At 32.0% G+C, this 19,765-nt stretch overlaps 2 protein-coding genes across 2 annotated transcripts in view; one reads left to right on the top strand and one right to left on the bottom strand.

Moving 5' to 3' along the window:
* The window catches only part of DNAlig3 (DNA ligase 3), a 266,939-nt gene that overhangs the window by 29,494 nt on the left and 217,680 nt on the right, over window positions 1-19,765 (top strand). The window lies entirely within an intron of this gene.
* The window catches only part of CNMa (CNMamide), a 158,086-nt gene that overhangs the window by 6,904 nt on the left and 131,417 nt on the right, over window positions 1-19,765 (bottom strand). The window lies entirely within an intron of this gene.

Raw genomic sequence — 19,765 nt, 5'->3', positions numbered from 1 at the left:
AATAATTTTTCAAATAATTTATTGTTTATTTGCCATTAATAAAAAGATTATTATCCAAATACTATTTATTCTACAGTTGTGTAACTTCCAGTTTTTAAAAAAAGTTTTTATTACCTACTTAACAAAATAATTATACCTCAAACATAAAAAAGGGGTTTTTACCCAAATTTATTGGATTTCACCCCAGTTTTCTTAGAAACTATTGCAGATACGGTTCTTGAACCTATTTTATTCGATTTTTCAGATCAAACCCCACAAGATATCACTAATTCTGTTCCTTAATTAACGTCCTAAAAATTTCAATATGACCTCATTTCACCGAGAGGTGGCTGAAATCCGAGCGAAATCTTTCACTAGTTGTAATTCGCCAACGAAGCATTTTAGGGTATATGTTTATATGAATTTTTTCCCATTATTTTCACGAGTAGAATAGGCTATGAAAGTACCGGTACAATTTCGTGATATTCTTCAAAGTGAAATAAATTATTCAAAGTGATTCTCACTGGGTATTGTAGAAGCTAAATTAACTTTAAGCTTGAACTGCATAGTCCTTACATCTTATTCAAAACTTCCATAATATAAGATGGGATAAAAAAATAATATTAAGATGAAGATTTAAATCAAATTGATTTTTATTTCGATATTTAATTAATACTAGCAGACCCGGCAATGCTTCGCTATTGCTATATTTGAGTATGTATATAGATTAAATGAACACAATTGAAAGTTGGATAAAACATTAACAAAATGAACATTACGGAACTTCACAAAATTTAACTTTTCCTTTTACCTTTTCCCCTTTCCCATTCTCTTATTTCCCCTTTTTCATTTTATTCATTTTTTCCTTTCCCCATTTCCCCTCCCTTTCCTTATCCCATCTCTCTTTCCCTTATTTCCCTTTTCCCTTTCTCTTTTCCCTTTTTTCCATTTTCCCCTTCTTTATTTTTTTACCTTCTTCCCTTTTATCTTTTTCGTTTTTTCCCTTTTTCCCCGCCTGTAAATCGGTCCAGTAGTTTTTTAGTCTGTAGCGGATACACATATCGGAAACATTGAAATGGAATCGTAAAATATGTAATATAGCGTGTGTTGCTTTTACGTTCAACAGATAGCGCTGTTTTTCTAAATAAAGCATGTTTTTACGTGCCACTGGTGTGACATCTTAGGTATATAAAAACACGCTCGTATTCGAATGCAACGTTGTGTCAAAATTTCAAAGCAATCGGTGAAGAACTTTCAGAGATTTAAGATTTTGAACAAACGTAAATGTTAACATTTACATTTATATATATATATATATATAACTAAATCAGATTATTATAATAATTTTTTTTTTACAATTTTCTTATACATTTATCTTTTTTAACAAATTTAACACAAAAAAATCAAATAATTCATTTTTTTAAGTCAGTAAAGCGTAAAATCACATAGTAACTTTTGTAAAAACGTGTGTGTGTGTGCGCGCGCGTGCACGTATGTAAAAAACATGCTTACATGATCAAACATACTGCCCGTCAAAAAATCATATGATTTTTTTTTCCTTAAATGTTTATAAACAATAAGTAAGAAGAAGCAACACCAACAAATAAGAGCAAAAGAAAAAAAAACAGCATGCTTTAACGACTAAACATATTACCCGTCAAAAAATCATACGATGTTTTTTTCTTAAATGTTTATAAACAGTAAACAACAACAGTAATAATAATTATAAAACAAATTTTTACCATAAATCATTGATTCAATATGGTGACATATCTTCTTTCGTTTTCTGCTTATAGGCAAAACACGCGGGTTTTCTCACATTTATATTATTGTTTACATGGTAGGTAAACAATAATAGAAATGTGAATTTTTAATCCGATATATCCATAGCGATTTATTCATATATTCATAGCGATTTATTAATATATATTCATACCGATATATTCATAGCGATTTATTAATTTTGAAGCCAACTTCTGTTTTGTTATTGTGTCAAGGAAGGTTAGTTTCGTATTACGATAATTTTTTTGCCCGTTAGGGCAACCCGCCCGCAGAACCTAGCTGCGGAGGGCGTGCCATAGGCACGCCTCTGCAGCTAGTATACATGTAAAAAAAATATAAGACCAAAAGCATTACTATCTATATATATACGAGAGTTATTTTTTTTCAAGGTCCGATCGGTCACGAAATTAAAACCACAGTGAAAATTTAAAAAATGTATTTGTAAGTACAAGTACTTACATAGTTACGCTATTTCTCTACATAGTCGACACTCCGATTTAGACATTTGTCGTAGCGTGGTACCAACTTTCCAATACCCTCGTCATAGAACGGAGCCGCCAGTGAATGGGAATAGATCCACTGTTTGGATTGTTCTTTTGTTTCTTAAGTTTCGAAATGGACCCATGTCTCGTCCCCTGTGACAATTTTGTTCAAAAAATCTTCTACTTCATTGTGGTAGCGCTGGAGAAACGTTAGGGAGGCGTCCATTCTCATTGTTTTGTGATGGTCGGACAGCATCTTGGGAACCCATCTCGCACACAGTTTGCGGTACTGAAGTCTCTCACTCACAACGGTGTAGAGAGCTGACCTTGAAATTTCAGGAAAGGAATCGCTCAATACAGAAATAGTGAACTGAATTTGTTTTCTCGAATTACCTCATCCACTCGCTCAACGAGATCTTCGGTTGACACTCGCTTCCTTCCCTGACCGTCTGCATCATGAACATCTGTACGTCCTGCTTTAAAGTTCCTGCACCATTGTCGCACTTTACTATCACTCATTGAAGTTATACCGTACCCATTCGTCGATGAATTTCAGCCGCATTACACCTCTCAGCCTGAAGAAATCGAATTACCTCACGCACTTCACACTTGGCGGGAGATGCTATTGCTGTAGACATGTTTACGTGGTAGCTGCGTATTCAGAACTAAACGAAGTGACACGGCGTGATTGAAGGCCATACTAGAGACGCTGCGCAACACATATGCGCAAAGGTTCATCCGATTTTCTCTCAGGTTTTTATTTCGCGACCGATCGGACCTTGAAAAAAAATAACCCTCTTGTATATATATATATATATATATATATATATATATATGTCGGAGAATAAAGTACAGTGGAGTATCTTCCGACAAAACGATGAGAATATTCTTTAGAATATCTGTATTTTTAGTAGTTTTAAGAAATGTACTATTACTTGTAATATTTTGTAAAATAAGGTTTAAATTGTTTTATTGCGGTAGGCTTAGGCCTAGGTAGGCACATGGTTGTCAACGTAGTCGGGATCCCAGGACGATAGGGGTGTCATAAAATTAATAAGGAAAAGGAAATATGCAGTAGGCATATTATTTGAGAATATTGAGAAAAGTCAGTCTTGCTTTGGAACCCAGATCGAACAGACGTCCTGGTGATCGCGAATTCGTTATTTCCCTGAGCCTCGGTCTATCGCAAGTTGTTTTAATATTATTTGAATTCTAAATTAAATTAATCTTATATTATAATTCGTGTACTACTGAGTTATTGATAAGTGATAATTATCATTTGTAATTATTTCATTGTACGAGTTATCTACTCATTTTTATTAATTGAACTTTATTATAATCTTATATATTCTCCACTTGTAATAATAAAAATGAGTGAAACACAAAACGTTGAATCCCTGACAAATCTCCTCGCCTCTCCGACATATATATATGTGTGTGTTTTTTTTTTGTATGTAAGGGCTAGTAAGATTCTAAAACGTAAAGATTAAAAAAAAAACAGATACCCCATTTATGATATGATCACCATACTTTCCCCTTTAATATAGTTACTCAGGCTATATTCGCCAGGAAGTAAACAAATAAATGAGTACAAAATTGTCTATTGTCTTTCCAAGTAGACTATAAACTGTTTGTTTTCCATAGCAATTAATAAGAACAACAATAATATTAAATTAATCTAAATAAAGAAAGAATAGAAGAAACAAAAATCTGAATAAATTTAAAAATTATACTAATTTTATGAAAGAATTAAACATTTAATGAAAATCGAAAACAAGTTAAAAAAAATAATAAAGACCTGATGATAACTATCTAGGAAATGAAACACTAAATAAATAATGTAGGTGTTATTTGACAAGATTTTAATATAATGAAAGGTTGCTTTATTATTATTTTTTGATAACATAAAATTTAATTATAAAATAATAAATAAATAATAACACAGAAATAATGAGTTGTCAATATTTTATTCAACAATCTTCCAACAAGAAAAATTCATACAATTCAGATTTTAATCTGACAACACTATGTATAAATTCATTTCTTAAATGATATATAAACAAAATACGGAAGTCGAAATATTTATAAATTGAATTTTAAGTTAAAACGAATTTTAAGATACCGGAAAAATAATCAAATCTATAATATGAATAAATTATAATTATATTAAAATAATTAACGCAATGTGTTAATAGATAAATCGAAAATAAATCGATTATTGGAATCAAAATATGATTAATTCGTCAGCCAGTTAATTTAAAATTAAACAATTTTTTTTTTTAAATAAGTAATTTTAAAAATCTTATGTGGACACCACATGACTTTCTTGTACGCCTATTAAATTACATATATATATTTTTTTAAAATGAAAAGTACATAAAATTTTATTTCATTAATAACTTCTGATATATTTTTTTTATTTGTGGATTATTATTTATCTAACATTTTTTTACATTCAGAGGTTAATAATTATTAATAAATCAATATATTTAAATTTAAAAAAAGTAAAAAAAAAAATATATTTATGTGTATGAAGTCTGATTCGATGTACCTTTCACTTGTAAAATCCAAGTATTTCATTAATTAATATTTTATTTGGCTATAACTCTGGAACCAAGGAAAATAATTACCAATTACATCGTTAAAAAGCTCTCAATGAGGGCTTATTACTGCAGTTAAGAAAAAGTCTAATATCCAAATCTTTTGGATTTTGTACTTTTTGGACACTTTTGGTCCAATCGATTGTAATTAAAAAGGAAAGTGCATAACTAGATGTTACAACAATCCTAAATCCAAAATTTCAACATACTAAGGCTAATCGTTTTTTGAGTTACACGAGATACATAAGTACAGTCGTCATGCCGTAACTAGTCAAATTGGATTCAGGAATGGTCAAAATGGATATTTCCGTTGAAATCTGAAAACCGACATTTTTCGCGGTTACAGTACTTCCTTTACTTCGTACAAGGAAAATAATTAAAAATCTGAATAATACTAATTTAAAAAAAAAAAAATCACTCTTTTATGTACTACTTTAATGTATACAAACAATACCGGGTGATTCAAAAAGGACTTCACCAATTTAAAAGCATATTTATTGAGATAACTTACAGATTCGGTTGAGGTCTCATGTCATAGCAAAACACATCAATTTTTCATTCGTTCATTATTACCGAAATCGGCCACCAGTGTCGTTAAAAATTTACTGGTGGGAAACGTGCTCCCCTGTGTGTTTCAGTTTCACGATTTGCAGTCAGCAACTGCAGTTCAACGTAATTTTCGTAGAGTACGGTAGGGAGCCTCCTAGTAGGCTCAATACGCAAATAGTATCGTTTATCTGGACGTGCTTCAAAATTCCTCAGTTAGACGATGATAACTAAGATGGACGCCATTACTATAAGAAATACAGACACCTCACTATCGCTTAGAAGTCCGAAATTTACTTTATACTCGATTCGCAGGTCGGCGTATCGGTCGTGATGGTCCAATTGCATGATCACTTCGCTCCCCAGATTTGATCTCGCTAGATTTTTTCTTGCAGGGTTTCATTAAAAATTCTGATTTATGTACCACCTTTGCCTGTTGATCCTGTTGATCTAAGACTTCAAATTAACGCTGCAGCTGCAGAGGTATCACTGGACTTGCTGGTTATAGTCTGGAATGAAATTAACTTCAGGGGGCGCATAGGTTGAACAGAAATAGAGCAGAATTTAAGGAGTGCCCAGCGCAAAGCATTAATAGTATGCACTGTTGTTTTTAAAACAACCTCCTACGATGCTACCACCGTATTGGGAAAGGCTGTCCCAATCGATTTAGTGGTGAAAGTTCGGGCGGCCATGGGATGCGGTTTCGAGCATGTACCGGAGCTGAACGGTGATCACAATGCACCGGTTCTAAATTTCGTTCAGTTGCCCATCTCCTGTCTGAAAAGGAGGCTTTACAGCCTCGCGATGGATGCATGGCAGCAAGAATGGCACACCACGAATAAGGGAAGGTCCTTGTATAGATTAATATAGGACTTGGGTGGATGGTATGCCTCTCCTTCGTTTTTAAGGGCAACGGGTGCCCCAGGTGCTCTTCAACCACGTGAACTTGAACCAATATTTGTTTAGGTTCCGCCTGGCAGCTGTGCGTCTGCGGGGCGGTCCAGTCGAACGAACATATGATGTTCGACTGCCTAGCTCTGGGGGAGGGGGGCAGAATTCAGACCATCCTGGAACTTAGCGGTCAAGGAGAAAATTGGCCACTCATAAGCGGGGAGTCAATGTGGCTTGAGCCGCATTGTCGGAACATGTGGGTGTTCCTTGATGCCGTTGCTTTGTTCAATCGGCATCAGTAGTTTATTTAAGGGAAAGATTCCTACCTCACTTATGATTCCTACCGGAGAGTTATGGCTGGTCATCAGCCAATTAAAGCTCTAAGCGCTTTAATATTGGTGGACAGATACTTGCTGGCATTCAGCGCGATCTAGGCATGGCAGCGAATTGCTATCTTGACGAGATAAATTTAATTTATTAAATGTCATGTATATTTTGGTAGTTGACGGGGTGCGCCTACCCATTATAGTAAATATATATCAAGTGAGCGGTGGGACACGAAGCAAGTGGTGTGTGGCACCATGCTTAGTTCGCTCACGCATTTAGGTTAGCTCTAGGAGCTATTTAGGATACTGGTCGCTAAACTAATTGGAGGCTCAGTAACTGTTTGTGGCACGGACATTCGGTCTTATGCTTTAGAGCGACCGAATGGGGTGGTGGCCGGAGATATGCCATGCAAATCAAACTTCAGGAGGTATGTATATCGCATTACAAATGAAAGCCGTATCGAAGCAAAGTGAATGTTGGGTGAGAAACTTGATGTGTTTTTCTATGAAATAAGACTTCAACCGAATCTTTAAGTTATCTCAATAAGTTGTTATATGCTTTTAAAGTTGTAAAGTCCTTTTTGAATCATCTGGTATATCCTAATATATTTTTGAATTTAATGAAAATTTTGTTTCGTTTAATACCTACTTAAAAATCTGCCACATTTTGGTATGTTTTGCTTTTAATGATCTTTGAATTCTTACGTTTCTGTTTAGTTTCTATAGACTTTATTCATACAATCAAATTTACTCAGAACCAAATTCTCTACGAATTTTGGTTTAACATTTTTATCTATTTATTACCCTTTTAACAAAGTTACTTTACGCTTAACTTCAAATTGTGTGTTTTTCTACCCAAATTTTGTATCTTTCACCCCAAAATTTCTCGAAAAGTTCTAAAAATACAATTTTTCAATTTTCTGATTAGATTTCATATAAAACCACTAAATTTAGCCCTTAATTTGAACCCCAAGAATTACAAACTGACTTAATTTTATCAAAATTTGCAGAAATCAGGACGAAATCGTACTTCAGCCGACACTTACTAACGAAGCTTTTCCCGTACCAATATTTATAAGAACTTTCTTCTTTATTTTCACCAGTAAAACATATCCTATTTTTTTTTTTTGTTTAGCCTCCGAAACCACCGTAAGGTATTACTTTAGATGATGATATGTATGAATGAAGTGTAGTTTTGTACAGTCTCAGGTCGACCATTCCTGAGATGTGTGATTAATTGTAACCCAACCACTAAAGAACACCGGGATCCACGATGTAATATTGAAATCCGTATAAAAGTAACTTGCTTTTTGTAGGATTTCAATTTTAGATCTCTCGATCTCGAAATCAGCTGATTTGACAAGTCTAACCAGTAGACTAACCTGGTCGATTAGTAAAACATATCCTGAATGTTTGCTAGATTCTTCGTAAATCACTTTGTGTATATATATATATTTTTTTTTAATTTATTTTTCGTTAAAAATCATTAAAATATAAATTAAAAACCAGTTTGTACGTCTTTTAATAAATTTTTAAATAAACCTAATCAATTGTAATTTTAGATTTTTATTAAAAAAAAAAAAATTATCGTTACAACAACAAAGATATGACGGATAAATATATAATAGAATTTTTGACCACACTTTTTCATTCAGTATTTTGATAACGTAAAATAATATTTACAATAATTCTCAATAGAATGCGGTATAATATAAAATATATACGGTTCATTTACGTTATATTAAATTATATGTTGATACTATTATCTGATATCCAAACTTATGTATTATGTAAATATATCGATGCGATACTATCGATATATTACATCGATAGTCTATTATTTATACTAGTGACGTGACAGGTAATTTTATTCAATAGTACAAACGGTTGTGTTATATGTTTTGTAAATAATCATATTAATTCAAAAATTATATATATATATATAATGTATATCAATATTTAAAAAAAAAACAATATTTTTCATAAAAGCTATAATTTATTTTTTCGTATCTTTTATCATAATTTTGTTATTTCCTCCTGATAAAAAGGTGTTATTATTTTGTTTAATGCTGTAACTAACGCAGTTTAGTAACATTAGGGGAACAGTCATATTATGTGACGTCATTTGGTTGCAGAGGTGGATGTTTTTTAAACTATTAGGAAAAATAATTCTTTGTTTTACAACACACACACACACACACACATATATATATGTGTACTACCTCCTCGTTGCAGCTTCTGCCCGCGCTATATGGTTATTTGCGTTTTTCGTAGCGGTCAATCTTTTTATTTTGCCAAGTAACCGGAGGCAGATGCAACCAAGTCACACGTACAGTAACAGTGGCAGTGACTTTGGTGGTTGAGCCACAGCGCCGTATATCTTCGTACCCCTTAAAAAAATCGGAAATTAAAAAACCCGAATATGGTTTTTAAATACGAGGCATGTTTTTTAAGTAAGTACCGTTTTGAATTTAAAAAAAAAGTACACTATTCTTAAAATATTTATTTTTACTTGAAAGCCTGTACTTTAATATACTTTTCTATATAATTGCCACCAATATTAAGGCACGTATCGTTTCGTACAATCAGCAATTAAACACCAACCCACCAGCTTGGTCTAGTTGTGAATGCGTCTTCGCAAATCAACTGATTTGGAAGGCGAGAGTCCCAGCGTTCAATTCCTAGTAAAGTCAGTTATTTTTACACGGAATTGAATACTAGATCGTGGATACCGATGTTCTTTGATAGTTGGGTTTCAATTAACCACAAATCTCAGGAATGGTCGAACTGAGACTGTACAAGACTACACTTCATTTACACTTATACATATCATCCTCTGAAGTATTATCTTAAAGGTAATTACCGGAGGCTAAATAGGTCAAAGAAAGAAGTATTTAAACACCGTCGTTATAGAAATCTACCGTCTGACTTAATAATCACTGCAACACGGTCGCTTTGACTCCACCATCGTCGATAATTTAAGCGTTTGGTCATAGTTCCATAGACAACACGTCTTGAAACTTGAGGAAACTCTACACAAAGCGAAGAAATCGTAAAGCGTCTGTTTTTCTCACTTTTTAGTCAACTTTCTGCACCAAATCTTCAGTAATGATAAGGTCGTCCATTTCGTTCCTCATCATGAACATTCTGGCGGCCATCTTTAAAAGCTCTAACCCATTTTCGTACCATTTCATCGCTCATAATGTTTTCTTCATACAATTCACTGATCTGACGATGAATTTCAGCCGTTTTCACGCCTTTAGCACTAAGAAAACGAATCACACCATGTATTTCACAGTCGGCGGGACTCTCGATCAACAGAGGCATTTTAAATACTGACAAATAAACGTAAACACAGTCGAATATTTCAGTAATAGCGTCTGTGGATGAGGGTACACAGTGCGCATGTGTGGAATGCCGACCGCAGCGCAGAAGCGGCGGAATATCAAAACGGTACTTACTTTAAAAATATGTCTCGTATTTATCTGAAGAGTATTTTCAAGCACAAATCTACTCAATATATCGTTCACTATATTCGGGATTGTGGAAATTTACAATTATTGTTCAAACATTTTTTTACCTTTCTTCGTCACCTTTGAAGATCGAATTTGAAAAATTTAGAAATTGGTTTATTGACATGAAAATTACATCACTGAAAATAAATCATTTCTTCATTTGTTACTGAGAAATTAAAAAAATAACAAGGTTTAAAAAAAATTCAAAAATCAATTTTTTTTTGTCTTCAGTCATTTGACTGGTTTGACGCAGGTCTCCAAGATTCCCTATCTAGTGGTAGTCGTTTCATTTCAGTATACCCTCTACATCCTACATCCCTAACAATTTGTTTTACATATTCCAAACGTGGCCTGCCTACACAATTTTTCCCTTCTACCTGTCCTTCCAATATTAAAGCGACTATTCCAGGATGCCTTAGTATGTGGCCTATAAATTTGTCTCTTCTTTTAACTATATTTTTCCAAATGCCTCTTTCTTCATCTATTTGCCGCAACACCTCTTCTTTGTCACTTTATCCACCCATCTGATTTTTAACATTGTCCTATAGCACCACATTTCAAAAGCTTCTAATCTTTTCTTCTCAGATACTCCGATTGTCCAAGTTTCACTTCCATATAAAGCGACACTCCAAACATACACTTTCAAAAATCTTTTCCTGACATTTAAATTAATTTTTGATGTAAGCAAATTATATTTCTTACTGAAGGCTCGTTTAGCTTGTGCTATTCGGCATTTTATATCGCTCCTGCTATGTCCATCATTAGTAATTCTACTTCCCAATAACAAAATTCTTTTACCTCCGTAATCTTTTCTCCTCCTATTTTCACATTCAGTGGTCCATCTTTGTTATTTCTACTACATTTCATTACTTTATAAATATTCATTTATAAGTTGATTAATAAATTTTCTTAAGTAAAGTTTTCCCTAGATGTACAGAGTGGCGTACGATAAGTTGATACATTTATGAAGTTGATTATAAATAAACATTTTTACTTCCTTGTACGAATTAAAGGAAGTATTGTAATCGCGAAAAATTTCGGTTTTCAGATTTCAATGGAAATATACATTTTGACCATCCCTGAATACATTTTTACTAGATGTCTGTACGTACGTATTTATCTCACGTAACTCAAAAACGATTAGCCGTAGGATGTTGAAATTTTGGATGTAAAACTATTGTAACATGTTGTGCACCTCCCCTTTTGATTTCAATCGACTGGAACAAAAAAGTCCAAAATCCAAAAAATCTGGATTTTGGAGTTTTTCTTAACTGCAATAATAAGTAGCCCTCATTGAGAGTTTTTCATCGATATATCATAAGTGGTACTTATTTTCATTGGTTTCAGAGTTACAGCGAAATTAAATTTTAATTAATGAAATATTTGGATCTTACAAGAGGAAGGCACATCGGTTCGAATTCATATATATGTATGTATGTATGTATGTTCGTTTGTTTCACCGTAGAAGCTCAAAAGCTGAACCGATTTAAATGTATGACCATGCGTTGGAATCCTTACGTTAACGGGAGTGTCATAAGCTATATAAACATGTATGTACGAGGGCTATTCAGAAAGTAAGGAACGTTTCCACCTGACGCCGCCTGCCGCACGCCAATCGCGTATATATTGGTGTGCTCGTGCTCGGCACCTCAGTCAGCGTCCAGCCGTGACAACGGGAACATCTCCCCACTGCCCGTTTTTTTATATACAAATTTGAAATGTGCAATCGGAAATCCCGCCAGTTGTGAGGTGCGGTCTGCGATTCGTTTATTGTCGGCAAAAAACTTAAAACCAATAGAAATTCATCGGGAACTGTGTGAAGTGTACGGGAACAACGTAATGAGTGAAAGTTCTGTCAGGAAGTGGTGCATTCAGTTTAAAAATGACCGAACAAACGTTCACCATAAAGAGAAGAGTGGACGTCCGAGCATTGTGACTGACGATCTTGTCTCCAAAGTTGACGAAAAGATTCGTGAAAACCGCCGTTTCACAATAACTGAGCTTTCTCTATGTTTCACGGACTTTGTTTGAAATTGTTTCACAGAAGCTAGGCTACCACAAATTTTATGCAAGATGGGTGCGTCACTGAGTGGTTGAAATCACAGGCGGCAGAATTCTATGATACAGGAATTTCAAAGCTTGTCCACCGCTATGATAAGTGCCTGAATTTGTATGGTGATTATGTTGAAAAGTAGTATTTTAGTTCCTCTTTCACATGTGTATAATAAAAAGTTTTTCTTATACTTGGTTTTTTAAAATTCCAAAACTTTCCTTACTTTCTGAATAGCCCTCGTATATGTTTAAATAGATTAAAAAATTTGAAAAAAATATATGTACAAAATCGTCACCCGCTTCAATTATCCTACATTAAAGAGCAGTATTTATCAGCAAAGTTTTTTCCGGCTGTACTGTTTTTTTTAATTATTAATATTTATCTCTTCTTAATAAAGTTTACTCTAAAATACCTCAGAAGAAAATTGAAGATAGCTTTTATTTCGATATTCTTCCACCTCTTTAACGAATGTATAGAAATATTTGAGTCAAATTTGAAGGAAATCGGTATGATAAATCCTGAGTTATAAGGATAAAAGCAGTGCGACACATCTTTGTTTAAAAATTTACATTATCACATGTTCATTTTCCTGTTTAAAAAAAAAAAAGTTTGATTCAATGTGGCAGGCAAAAATTTCAAACATACCATAATGTAATAATAATTTTATGTTTATGTACATACGTACTTTTTTCTATCTCGTAGTATACGTCAGTTTTAAGAAATATGAAACAATTCACGTACTTTTATATCACTCTATAGAATGGTTTATTAAACTCGTAAAGGCTAATAAAATACAAAAAAGAGTGTTTAATAACTTAGTATTTTTCCTTTGTTCAATAAGCGAGTTATTTAGAAAGTTTTTAATAAAAAAAGAAGAAAATCAGTAAAACAACTGATGAATAACGAAGCATTTCCATACATATGTTTATATATGAACATTTTTACTTATTGTTTTATAAGAAATGTACTTGCGAAGTTTATTCGTATATTTCGGGCTGTATCTATAAATATAATTTGTTTTACTTTATTGTTCTGTACATATCTTATCGGAGGATGGGTTGGATACAAACTTGTATTTTAAGGTTATTGATAGCGGTGCATCTGAATAATAAATGCACATAAGTTTTGTTCTGTAACTTCACGCACGTGAGACCTTTTGTCTCACATGTTTGTATCAAATAACATGATACGGAGAGTTGGCCACTTCTTGTTTGGTTCTAGTAACATTGTTATGAATAGTTTTATAACATTATAATAATGTACTTTGAGTTAGTATAGACAACTCGTAATCCTCTTTATGTTCGTCTATCTATTTATTCTTTTTACTTATACACATACACACCCACACACACACATATATATATACACAATAGAGAATAATTAACTTCTCCAATGTAGTTGACGTCCCTTCCTAATATGGTTGTCAAGACATTGGCGTCCAACAAAAGTCCAATTTTTATTGAACTGTATAGACATTCATTTTTATCTAAATCCTTTTGAAAGTTATTAAATACTGTTTATCGAATTCTGAGTTATAATTTGATATACAGGTGTCCCATAAATAAATTTTCAGGACATGTTTATACTGTTGAAAATAATGAAAAAAGTTCTTATAAACATAGGTCTGTATTTAGGCGAGAGATTTAGACCTCATATCAGCTCTTCTAATAAAAAGTCCTACTGTAATTTTTGGAAACAAAATTAAGCAGTAAAGTTGGTAATTTCTTATGTAATTTGAGTTGGAAAATAGGATAAAACAGGTCTCAGAATTGTAACACCAGTAGTTTTTATGATATCCAACGTAAAACAAAAAATTCGGTGTTGAACAGTTTTTTTTATGTTTGTTGTACAATAGTTTTGTTAAATGACTAATAAATTCGAAAGATTTAATAGTAAAACTTGTAGAGAAATCTAATTCTGAGAAAATTAATGTAAATACAACCAATAAAGGGGCCATTTAGTAATTCTACTTCCCAAATAACAAAATTCTTCTACCTCCATAATCTTTTCTCCTCCTATTTTCACATTCAGTGGTCCATCTTTGTTATTTCTACTACATTTCATTACTTTCGTTTTGTTCTTGTTTATTTTCATGCGGTAGTTCTTGCGTAAGACTTCAACCATGCCGTTCATTGATTCTTATAAATCCCTTTTACTCTCAGCTAGAATTATTATATCATCAGCAAATCGTACCATCTTTATCTTTTCACTTTGTACTGTTCCTCCGAATCTAAATTCTTTAACATCATTAAGTGCTAGTTCCATGCAAAGATTAAAAAGTAACGGGAAGAGGGAACATCCTTGTCAGACTTCCTTTCTTATTACATTTATCTGCTCCTGCTTTCTTTGGTATCATGACTATAACATTTTTTTGAAGTCTGACGGAACTTCCCCTTTTTCTTAAATATTACACACCAGTTTGTATAATCTATCAATCGCTTCCTCATCTGCAATGAGCAGTAATTCTGCAGGTATTCCGTCTATTCCAGGAGCTTTTTTGTCATTCAAATCTTTTAATGCTATCTTAAATTCAGATCTCAGTATTGTATCTCCCATTTCATCCTCTTCAACTTCCTCTTCTTCCTCTATAACACCATTTTCTAATTCATTTCCTTTAGTATAACTCTTCAATACATTCCACCGATCTATCGATTTTACCTTTCGTGTTATAAATAGGTGTATCGATTTTATAATACATATATCGATATATACGTGGTATATCGATATATAATATTATAACAAGTGTACACCTGACCACCACGATACTTGTACTAACGTATCGGGATTTTCCGCTAGTGATCGGTATATTCCGGGCTAAGTAAGGGGCATGTACACACTGATACACACACAAATGCCGATTAGTAGGGTAGGATTATATTTTATAATACACGTATACGTATTATATACAGTTATATAATTTACTTAACCTCCACCCACTAAAATTCATATTTAATGACGTTCTTGATTTACACGATGTTTTTCTCTCGGAATGTAATGCTTGCATAATTCAAAGAGACTTTACCGTATAAATAATTTATGATATTTTCTTCTATAGTCGGCTAATGTAATTATATAAATTCTGCTGGCTTGTCTTAAAATATTTACTTTTCTGTATAGCTTGTTTTATTACTATTATTATTTTTATTTTATCCGCAAGCTTTTTAGTATAATCTTTCATTTACATTTTTTTCTCCCATTTTTATATAAAAGTTAGTTAAATACACTTTTTTTTTTTTTTAGAAATTTTACTTAGTTATTTACAATGTAGTTTAAACATAAAGTTTTCCATATTAAATATTAAAACCTTGTAATAATTTACAGCTTTGTGAACATTGAATTACTTTTTGTAAGCTTACTGTATGTTAAAAAGGTCAGTATGAATTATATCTATAATAATTGTATATACAGAATGTTTCACGATTAACTAGAAAATGTCAACAGGCTGTAGAACAAGGTCACTGTTAGTATCTCAATTTAAGTCATATTTTTTTCTTAGAAACATTTGTTCAACAATTAAAAAATAATAATATTTGCAAAATAAATTTTTAACCGGGGATACTACGTCAGTACCCCTTGTTACCACAAGTAGCGTTAGTGTAGCACTGACGTACATCTGTTGTAGTCGTCTGTTATGTCGTGAGTCACAGGTGAGCGATATAATTAAATATCTTAATAATATTTAAAGTGTAAAAAAGTAACTCGGTCTGAATGTGTCTCGAACTCGATTCTCCGGTTGATTCGGTACCTGGTGCGTTAAGTCTTGCGGCTACACTGGTCTGCCCGATTACAAAAGCGAAGTTTGTTCTATGTAAGTTGTGAAATTACTTTAGTTTCGTTAGTGCCGACCGTCGCCGCTTGTACCGCCACACCCGCGCGAATTAAATTCGGTATGCGCGCGCGCTTTAGTTAGAATAATTGAATTAAATGAACGAAAAATATTATATTTAAATAAAATGAAAAATATTTAAAATTAATTCATATTAATTACAACTGTGTTATCAGATCTTTTAATTAGTATTTATTTGTTATTATTACTATATTACCTACATTAGTATATTTAAATCAGGTGAAAACGGTGTACGCTATAAAACATCCTAATCCAGTGATTCCCAAACTGTTCGCCGCGGCGCTCAGAGGCGCCGCGAAATATTGTAAAACCTTCGTAATTAATTGAACCAAGATATTTATAATTATTTATTTAATGTTAATAAAATAAAAAAATAATGAAGATACACGAGTTTTATTTATTTTGATCTCTTACCTTACGAGTAGTCATACTTTTACTTAGGGTTGGGCACCATGGAGAAATTTTAATTGAAAAAGGGCGCCGCGACTCGGAAAAGTCTGGGAACCACTGCTTAATGCATAATTTTTTGTTATGAAACAATACATTTTATATACAGAGTGATCCAGGAGGATAGGACAATACTTTGACAACTCATTTTAGAGGCTAAAAATAAGAAAAAAATTCATATAAACATAGGTCCGAAAACGCTTCGTTAGCGAGTTATACAGGTTATAAAAACAATTAATATTTAATCGAATTGTACGTAATGTGGAGGACATGAAAACAGACACATAATTAAAACATCGATTTTTTGTCATATCTCGGCTATTTGTTAACCAATTTAAAAAAATAAAACGTCATTTTGTTCAAAATAAAAGACGTAATATTTTAGCAAATAAAATAAATTTTCATAAAACAAATATTTACGGAGATATTTTTTTTTCTCTTCACGCATTTGACTAGTTTGATGCAGCTTTCCAAGATTTCTTATCTAGTGCTAGTCGTTTAATTTCGGTATACCGCCTACATCCTACATCCTTAATAATTTTTTTTACATATTCCAAACGTTGCCTGCCTACTAAAGTTTTTCCTTCTAGCTGTCCCTCCATTATTAAAACGAATATTCCAGGATACGTTAATATTAGGCCTATCTCTTCATTTAACTATATTTTTCCAAACCCATCTTTGTTCATCAATTTGCGCAACACCTCTTCATTTGTCACTTTATCCACCTATCTGATTTTTAACATTCTCCTATAGCACCGCATTTCAAAAGCTTCTAATCTTTTCTTCTCAGGTACTCCGATCGTCCAAGTTTCACTTCCATATAAAGCAACGTTCCAAACGTATACTTTCAAAAATCTTTTCCTGACGTTTAATTTAATTTTTGATGTAAATAAATTATATTTCTGACTGAATGTTCGTTTCGCCTGTGCTATTCGGTATTTTATATCGCTCCTGCTTCGTCCATCTTTAGTAATTCTATTTTCCAAATAAAAATATTTTTTCTACTTCCATAATCTTTTCTCCTCCTATTTTCACATTCAGTGGTCCTTCTTTGTTATTTCTACTACATTTCATTACTTTCGTTTTATTCTTGTTTATATTCATGCGGTAGTTCTTGCGTAGGACTTCATCCATACCATTCATTGTTTCTTCTAAATCCTTTTTACTCTAAGCTAGAATATTACTATATCATCAGCCAATCGTAGCATCTTTATCTTTTCACCTTGTACTGTTAACTCCGGATCTAAATTATTCTTTAACATCATTAACTGCTAGTTGTGTGTAAGGATTAAAAAGTGGTACGGGAATAGGAAACATCCTTGTCGTACTCCCTTTTCTATTACGGCTTCTTTGTTACGTTCTTAATTTTTACTGTTGCTGTTTGGTTCCTGTATTGTTAGCATTGTTCTTCTATCTTAATACTTGAACCCTAATTTTTTTTTAAATGCTGGACATTTTATTCCAGTCTATGTTATCGAATGCCTTTTCTAGGTCCATAAATGCCAAGTATGTTGATTTGTTTAAAAATCTTCCTTCTACTATTGATCGGAGTGCTAATATTGCTTCTCTTGTTTCTATACTTTTCCTGGAATCAAATTGGGGTTCTAACACTTCTTCCACTCTCCTCTCAATTCTTCTGGCCAGAATTATAGTTAAGGTTTTGATGCATGATAGGTTTTGATGATAGTTTAATTGTTCTGTATTCTTCATATTTATCTTTAACACGGTATTTATAATAAATTAATTAAATTTTTCTTTTAATATTAGATAATTCTTCGTTTCAGAAATTATCATTTACGTCATTAATTATTATAAAACAAACTATGAGGGCGTATAACTTAACACTTTTTCTTATATTTTATCTTTTTGTTTATCTCTCTCTCTCTATTTCTCTGTCTTTTCTTTAAGTTATCTTTCTACATTTATCTCTTTTTTGTTATAAATTTTCACCTTTATTAATTTCATTTCATTCATATTTTCAATTTAATTTATAGCTTTCATATAATTAAATTTTATTAATTTCCTGTTCGCAGTACTTTTTGTTGTACATTTGAATCCTTTACCAAAATACGTAAAATATTTAAAATTATTTTTTCTTATGCTTATTTAAAAGTTAATTAAAAGTTTATTTATAATTGATTTTATTTTATCTTATTTGTGGTTATTTTATTTGAAATTATAACCTATTGTTAAAAAAAAAGAAGTTTTTTCTATCTCTAGCATAAAATAGTTTTTATATAATGTCATTTTTTTCTTTTAGTACGTGGAAATACAAGAATTATTTTTAGGTGTTTAAAAACAAATATATTTTTTTAAATTATACGTCCTCACAACGAACTGTAAGCTTGTAGTTCTATTCTTGGGTTTATTTATATTTAAATTAATTCATACGAAAATACCGTTAATACCCTAGTGTCAAAAAACTGTTGTAATATATTTATTCAAATTCATTGAAATTAAAATTTTTTAAAGAATTTTAAATCAGGGTTTTGCATGATCTGAAAACCTCTCCTTAATATTTAAAGAGACGTCTTAACTTTAGCTTTCTTATGATCCCCTCCCAAATGTTTACCACAGTTCAAATCTTCTATATGTATATATATATATATATATATATATATATATATCTTTTTATTTATTTGGTCTTCTCAAAGAGTCGACAACAACGAACGTGTAAAAATAATTCGGTACAAGAATTGCTCAAACACCAATTTTTTACTACTAGAATGAGGAAAGTTATAGATGATGGGGGAATAGTGTCTAAATGTAGCCGAAGATTATATTGAAAAGAAACACAAAAGATTATTGAAAATAAAAAAAAAATAAAGTTTTTTTTTTTTTAAAGAGTTAAAAGAAGGAGAACAATTCAACTACCTTGAGGAACCCTTTGTTAAAATGCCATGATAATATAATTAACCAACAAAATATCGCTATAACTTTCATATAAAATAAAATATCGAATTCGTTTATAGTTCCTTCTATTCTTTGGATAAGAGCCTAAAATTTATATATTTTTTTCTCTTCAGTCATTCGACTGGTTTGATGCAGCTCAATATTTAATTTATTGACCAGTAACATGATAAATCTAATTTCATTTAATGTAGAAATTATAATTACTTTCAAATTAGTTGTAGTAATAAAAAAATAACTCTTGTGCAGTTCTGCACAAGACTCACTTTTTGTTTCCGATGCTCTCACTACTTCGCAGTCAGAAACTCACTGATTTACAGAGCACAACGCGTTACATATACGTTCAATTAACGAGTTAACCGTATACACATCAAGTTTAAACTCACC

This window comes from Lycorma delicatula, chromosome 13, assembly GCF_047948215.1.
Source record: "Lycorma delicatula isolate Av1 chromosome 13, ASM4794821v1, whole genome shotgun sequence".
In the NCBI taxonomy this organism is placed as follows: domain Eukaryota; kingdom Metazoa; phylum Arthropoda; class Insecta; order Hemiptera; family Fulgoridae; genus Lycorma; species Lycorma delicatula.
Note: the sequence above shows the minus strand (reverse complement) of the source record. Positions and strands in the feature narration are given on the sequence as shown.